The 7,524-nt window shown below is 54.2% G+C and overlaps 1 non-coding gene across 1 annotated transcript; it reads left to right on the top strand.

Annotated features, from left to right (window-relative positions):
• The first annotated feature begins 1,763 nt into the window (after nucleotides 1-1,763).
• Nucleotides 1,764-1,845, top strand: TRNAS-GCU. The gene has a single exon. It is a non-coding gene; the product is annotated as a tRNA-Ser (tRNA).
• The last annotated feature ends 5,679 nt before the right edge of the window (nucleotides 1,846-7,524 follow it).

A 7,524-nucleotide genomic window follows, 5' to 3' on the forward strand; every position in this document is an offset into this window, starting at 1 on the left:
TAAGACAAGTCAATTCTCCTTTCTCAGCCTTAGCTTCTCCCTCTTTCAAGTAGGGATAATAATGATCCGCTCCTACCTACCTCAACACACTCACTCTTCCTCAAGACACACACTGTCTCTCCCCACACACACACAGTCTCCACACTGCAGTTGAAAAGCAGCTGGCAATCTAGTAGGATGCCCATGGAACAATGGGATTGAGAAACCTGCATCACTGAAAGTGCAGCCATGGAGACACCACACAGCAGCCTTCCCTAGCAGGGGCAGGGGGGCGAGAAGCGACATCATCTGAGCTCCCTGCATCCAGGTCACTTTCCTCAGCCGGGCTGCGTCAGGGGAGGGCAGAGAACAGCAGCTTCTGATGCTCCCCTCACAGCCCGGCCCAGGTGGGGAAAGTGACCAGGACGCAGGGAGCACATAGTGCTGCTCCTCGCTCCCCCCAGCCTCTGTGGGGCCACGGAGGAGCACTGGGGCAGGGGAGAGCAGTGAGCACCTTTGCACGGCCACACGGTGCCCTTTGACCCCCTGGAGCCCTGGGCGGCTGCCGGGGGCCCCACCCCTAAGGCCAGCCAGGCTCCCCAGCACGAACAGCAGAGACACAGGGAGACTGGCCACCCACTGAGCAGAGGTAGCCTGGGCGGCTCGTAATGGAGGCTCGGGGCTCAGCCTCCCAAACCTTGCGTCGCCAAGGGGCAGTGGGGCCCATGACTGGGGCCCTGGCCAAATTGGGCCCCTGGGAAAGTCTCCCCATGTCAGCCCCAGGGCTGGAGGAGCTCCACTCCCTGCTACGGCCCGGGGGCTACAGCAGGGGCACAGAGTTTCTCTGGTCTCGGGGCCGCAGCGGGGCCGGGGTAAAGGAGTGACAGGGTGGGGCCAGTGGGGGAAGGGGTGGAACAGAGGTGACAGTGGGTGGGGCCGTGGGTGGAAGGTGTGGAAGGGGGCGGAGCCACACTCAGAAGTGGGGGGGTCATGGTTCCGGTGCTGGGGCCCCCGCACTTGTTCTCCCTTTCCCTGGGCTTTGGCATCACCAGCCCCTGCTTAGCGAGTAGGGGGTCAGTGGTCCCCAAAATGTGGGGCGTGACTCCTAGGGGGACACAGAGGAAGATTGATGGGGGCACCTCAGGGCCTGAGCCAGCCCCCATGGAGGGCAGGGAGGGAGCCCCACTCTGTCCTAGCTCTTCCCCAACCCCACCCTCAGCCTGGGCCCCTGGCTCCCAGCCCGGGCCTTGACTCCCTTACCCCTGTCCGCTCCCCTCTCCCCAGCAAACAACGGCCCCACTCCCAGCCCCGGTTCTCAACCGCGGCTTCCGAGGGGCCACAGCCATGGATACGAGGGCGCAGTGTGAAATGTTTGGGGACCACTGGGTTAGGGTGACATCCTCCATCACTTCTCTGCCGTCCAATGAAAGCGATTCCTCCCCCACCCACCCCTCCGTCAGGACGGCCTAGGTACGTTCTGCTGCCCTTCACTCGTACAGGAAGGAGAATAACATTTCATTCCACTCAATGCTAAAGTGATTTGTAACCAACCACCATCCCAAACTGGTCATTTTGGGGAAGCAGCCCCATCATGCTGCATAGCTAGGCAGAGTAGGGGTGTCTGTGCAAACACGGCCTGTTCCTGAAGTCTTCCCCCAGCTCCTCACTAGATGTGAGGGGGGAGCTCATTCAGCCCCTGCTTACGCTTCGTATTTAAAAACGTCTTAGTGTCCCTATCTCTGCCAGCCTTAGATTTCTCCTCCTGTCCCTGTTTTAGCAGTTTAGATGAGGTGGCCGAGTGGTTAAGGTGGTGGACTGCTAATTCATTGTGCTCTGCATGCATGGGTTCAAATCCCATCCTCATCGGATGTATTTAGTCTTCACTCTCCTTTATAGACAACCATCTCCCCCCTTGGTACAATGACAGATCCAGCAATGTTGCTTCTTGCAAACAAAAGCCTTCTCAGAATCTCAGCTGCACCCCCTGCTTCAAATAAAATGTCTAAATCCCAGATTTCTAAAAAAAAATTCTCTAGTCCTGCATTATTTAGTTTTTATCTCAAAAGGGAACAGCCTCATAATTTCCCCCTAACACCCTGGGACCTCCCCAGATAATTACAATACCTCCATTCTGAGCAAGGTCACAACAGTGAACCAGAGCTAGTGTCTAGGCCAAGCTGGTCTGAAGGAGGCAACTCAACCATCTTCTCTTGGCAAGGTCTGACTGAGAAAACAAAATTCCCCAAACTGAAAATTTTCTGCTGAGAAACCACTACTAGTCTGTTTGGGGACTTTGGTTTGAATGTACTATTATTATTCTCTTCTGATTTCTGAATCAGTTTTGTCATCCAGGTGTATTTCCAGCTGTTGAGTTGTGGGGAGAGAGGCAACTCATAATGTCTCTACCCCCCCTTTCGTAGTTTCTTCCAACTTGCTAGGAAGTCCCTTTGCTAGGATGTGAGTCAAGCAGTGTCCATTGTCGCTGTGCTATCTCAGAGAAGTCTGCATTGTACACGGTTCCTGGGATAGTCCTTGGGAGTGTGGATCCCTTTAATGGGCCAGCAGCGGGTCTGGCTCCTCCCTTGTCACACCTGAAAGGCTGGTGGTGGGCATTTCCCACCCTCATCTCAGTCACACACACAGAGCAAAACTTCCCAGCCAATGCTACACACACAATCTCTCACAATATTAATGTTCAACAGACCAGTACTTTTGAAATGACACCTCACCAGGCAGACTTTGTACAAACCGTATCATCATTATATGAGAGTGGTGAATATGGGGCTTCCAGGGTGCTGCTTTGAGCACAGCGTGCCACACCTGGGCTGACATTGCAATGGAGACATACCCTTAGAGTCCATCTCTCCTGGGATAAAGATGGCAGCAGGGCTGGCCTGGGTCATCCGACTTGGGCTCATGGTGCTAAAGCTGAGAGGCTAAAAACTGTGGTGCAGATATTTGTGTTCACACTGAAGCCTGGGTTTGGAAACCCTCACCCCTCGTGGGGTCTCAGAGGTTGGGCTCAAGCCCATCTGTCTGCCCTGTAATTTTATAGTCTTGCAGCCCAAGCCCCATAACCCTGAGTCAGCTGACCCGGGCTTTGCGACAGGTGCCCTGGGTGTGTTAATCGCAGTGTAGACATAACATTAGGCTACGTCTCCAGTGCAATGAAACACCCACGACTGGCCCGTGTCACATTAATCAGGGTCATGCGGCTTGGGCTGTAAAGTTGCAGTGTCCGTGTCTCGGCTCAGGCTCAGTCCCCTGCTCCAGGAGCCCAGAAGGTTGGGAGGGGGTTTAGCAAGTGGAAATGGTAAAACCGCAGGGGAGTATTACCCTGGACTCACGGCATTTCTCCATTGGTCTGTCTGCTCTGGGGCAGGGACAGAAACACGTCCTGCTGCATTCATCATTTCAAAGGGTGGTTTAGGATTTTCATTCTCAGACACGGTGCACAAAACAGGACTCCACCCTCGGCATAAACTAAACGAGCTGCCCACAGATTCTGGCAGCCACAATGAGCATTTGGTGTGAGAGCTCAGACCTGCCCCTGTTCCAGAGGGAGGGGCTTGTCTGTGAGGGGACTGGACCACTGACCTATCAGCTCCTAACTCCCAAACTTTCAGTAACTCTATCCTCAGTGCCTGTGAGTGTAATTTAAAACATAAGAAAAACCGCACTAGGCTAGACCGAAGGTCCATCCAGCTCTGAATCTTGTCTTCTGACAGTAGCCAATACCAGGTGCCCCAAAAGCAACTCAGTAAGGTACCACTGGAGCTTGAACCCAGGATCTCCTGTATACAAAACAGTGGTTTTAGCCAGCTAAGCCATGGTGCCTACAGCTGCTGAAGGGATCATGTCTGCACACACCTGACTCTCTGCCAACCTCCATCTGGGCCTGACAAGCTTTGCTGGTGTTTGGATTCAGTAAAGCAGAGGAGCAGGTGAAGTTTTACTCCCAAGGTTCTTTGGACAGGTCGACACTACAAAATTAGATTGGTGTAACTACATTACTCAGGGGTGTAAAAAATTTACCTCCCTAAGCAATGCAGTTATATCAGCCTAACCCCGGTGCAGATAGCGCTGTGCCAACAGGAGGGCTTCTCCCATCAGCATAGCTTGGGGAGGGGCTTGGTTAGTGAAGATGAAGAGAATAGGTGGCCCATGGCTCTTGCATTTGGGGAGGCTGGGTGTGAGCGCTGGAAGCTCCCTGGAAGTGGGGGGCCCATTGGTGCCCAGACCATGGCACTGCCCCCCACCCTTCTCCTCTCTCTGTGGCTCCACCTGTGCTCCCCCCTTGCTCCTGTTTGGCCACTTCCCACCCCCCGCTCTTCCTCTTTGGCTGAGGACGGCTGAGCCACCTCTCACTCGCTCGTCCTCTCCCCCAAGGCCTTCCTGCCTCCTGCTCGTGCCTCTCCACCCCCTACCACAAGGTCTGCCCACCAGCCGCCACCGCCACCTCTCTGACCCGTCACTGCAACCCACCCTGCCCACCACCCACACCTCTCTGCCTCTCCCCTGAGACCCGCCCTGCCCACTGCCCCCACCTTCGAGACCTGCTCTGCCCACCGCTCGAACCTCTCTGCCCCTCCCCTGAGACCCACCCTGTCCACGTCTTTCTTCGGTCGTCTGTTGCTATTCCATGAAACATCAAGAATGGAATAAAAAGCTGAGTTTACTCCAGGGTGAGGAAAGAAAGGAGCCACCAACCCCCCGGCATTGCTGCTTTAGTTAAAGTGTTTTAACTAAACAGCTATTGAACGTCCTCCCTATGCCCCTTGTGTCACCAGAGCACATCCATGCTAGCAGTTCTTGAATGGCAACAGAGAGCAATGCACTGTGGGTAACTATCCCACTGTGCAACTGGCTGCAGGGAGTTTTGGGAAGGGTTTACAATGCCTCACGGGCTGGTACAGCATCACATGATGCAGGTTTCTCTATCCCACCGTTCCATGGGCATCTTACTAGATTACCAGCTGCTTTTCAACTGCAGTGTGCGTGGCGGGGTAGAGACTGTTTGTGTTCTGGGGAGAGACAGTGTGTGTGCTGGGGAAGAGTGAGTGTGTTGAGCTAGGTGGGAGCCAGTGATGAGCTGCCAAATTTTTAACAACGGGTTCCCTCCTTCCCCGGGGTCGTGCCCCTCCAACCCCTCATGTTCCTTGACACACACACTCCGAGACCCCTGACCCATCCCCCCCTTCCCTGTCCCCTGACGGCCCCGTGCCGCCCCACCCCACCCCTCCTCTCATTCTCACTGGCCCCCCAGAACCCCTACCCCATCCAACCACCCCTTCTCTCTGTCCCAGAGTGCCCCCACCAGCTCATCCACCCCTGCTCTGTCCGGACTGCTCCCGGGACCCTTGCCCCCATTCAATCCCCTGTTCCCTGCCCTCTGACTGCCCTGACCCTATCCACCCCCACAACCCCTCCCTGCCCCCTTACCACACTGCCTGGGGACCGGGTCCACTCTGCCAGGACCACGACCGGCGCCGCGAGCCCGACTCCTGGGCCGGGCCGGCGCCACGGGCCCGACTCCCCGGGCGCTGGGCTGGAGGGAGCCGCGGTCTGGGACCGGGAGCTGCTGAGCCAGCCGCACCTCCCTCCCCTCCGCCCGAGCTTACCTGCTGGCTGCCTCCATGCTGCTTGTTCAGGCTTCCCGCGAACATCTGATTCGCGGGAAGCAGGGGAGGGGGAGGAGAAGGGGGCGGAGCAGGAGAGGAGTGGGCGGGAACTTTTGTTAAATTTAGCAGCCCTTAACAACTGGTTCTAAAATGGCTGCTAAATTTAACAACGGGTTCGCGCGAACCCGTGCGAACCCGCTGCAGCTCACCCCTGGTAGGAGCGGATCATTATTATCCCTACTCGAAAGAGGGAGAAGCTACGTCTGAGAAAGAAAAATTGACTTGTCTTAGGTCACACAGCCAATCAGTGGCAGAGTTGGGAATAGGACCCAAGAACCCTGATTTTCAAACTGACCATCGGATCTTGAATTTCAGACACTGAAAGACCTGAGTAAAGTGCTCTCAGATGAGCTCCAGCCCAACAGCAGTGCACAGGAATTATTCAGCAAGTATTTGAGGAGAACTGCAATGATAGAGAGAATCATGAACTGCTCAGAGACCATTAATGCAGAGAAGCAGGAAAATTCATCAAACATAGAACTGATTCTGACTTATTTCCTTGGTCTTAAAGAGAACAACAAGGATCTGAGTCTCCTCCCTGTCAATAACCCCCTGCTCAGCCAATCAGGGTAGAGACTGAAGAGAGGAGGCTGAGGGTTCTCACCAGAGAGCCCAAAGGATGGCCCAGGCCACTGGTGGGGATCACTGCCCGAGCACTATTTCAGCCCCACATTTTTGTGTGGACCTCCCACAGTGGGAGCTGCAGAGCACTCCCCATAACACACACACATGCACACACACCCCACCCACCAGGAAAAAGGACAAAATAAGCAAGAGACGAAGAGAAAGGAGGGAGGGAGGAAAGGTGAAACAAAAGCACAAACCCCAATGTCCCCAGTGATGCTAAGCTACAAAATCCCAGGTGCGCAATAAAATTCTGCCTCCTTTAAGCTCGTGTTTTCCATGCCTAGAATTCAACTCTCACCAGATGGATCAGACTGAACAGGTTTCAAACCTCCAGGAAGGTCTTACCTTCTAAACAGAGACGGCTGTTTTCTAGTAAAATCACTAAAAGGGAAGGAGAAAACTCGAAAGAGGTTCCTCCTGGCGCTCACGTCCGTGAACCCGAATACTCTCTCAGTCCTCAAAGAGAGACCTGGAGAAGGAGACTTGCTGAAGCAAAGCCACAGGGGTCTCTGAGGTTTCCCTGGCCCCTCGCCCCTGTCCTGCCTGGCTGATGTCAGCATCTCTCTGTGAGGTCACCACCTCCCCACCACCTTGGACCAATAGTCTGAGGTCCTGCAAAAGGCCTTTGTGATGTCACTGCCACACCCCTCCCTTGCTGTGCCAATGTCCTGCCCCTGGCCAGGCACTTTGCAGGTTTGAGCTACTCCCTGGGGATCACCCCACTCCAGGAGCGTTCGTTCTAGGCAGCAAGCCGGCTAGACAGGGAAACATCAGACGCTGCTCCCAATGCTACACTCAGTTTTTCAGAAATTAGTTGACTTTATGGCCAGAAGAGACCATTAGAGCATCTAATCTGACTCCCTGCATATCACAGGCCTCCTGTATGACACAAGAGCTACTTTGGGGCAACACGTTCCAGAAAGGCATCTAGTCTTCATTAAATGACCTCAGGAGATGGAGAATATTTGTGCCTTAGTTGTAAAATGAATTTGTCTCTTTTCACCTTCCAGACATTGGGTCTTGTTGTGCCTTTCTCTGCACGATTAAAGAGCCCTTTAATACCCAATCTCTCCATTAAGGCAGTTCAATGAAGTCACCTTTCAATCTTCTTTTGATAAGCTAAACAGGTTGAGCTCTTTCAATAGCTCACTAGAAGGCATTTTTCTCCAGCTCTCAGAACCTTTGGTGGCTCTTTGCTGCTCCAGCTCCAATTTCACAACATCTTTTTAAAACGAGG

Source organism: Mauremys reevesii, linkage group 14 (genome assembly GCF_016161935.1).
Source record: "Mauremys reevesii isolate NIE-2019 linkage group 14, ASM1616193v1, whole genome shotgun sequence".
Lineage (NCBI taxonomy): Eukaryota > Metazoa > Chordata > Testudines > Geoemydidae > Mauremys > Mauremys reevesii.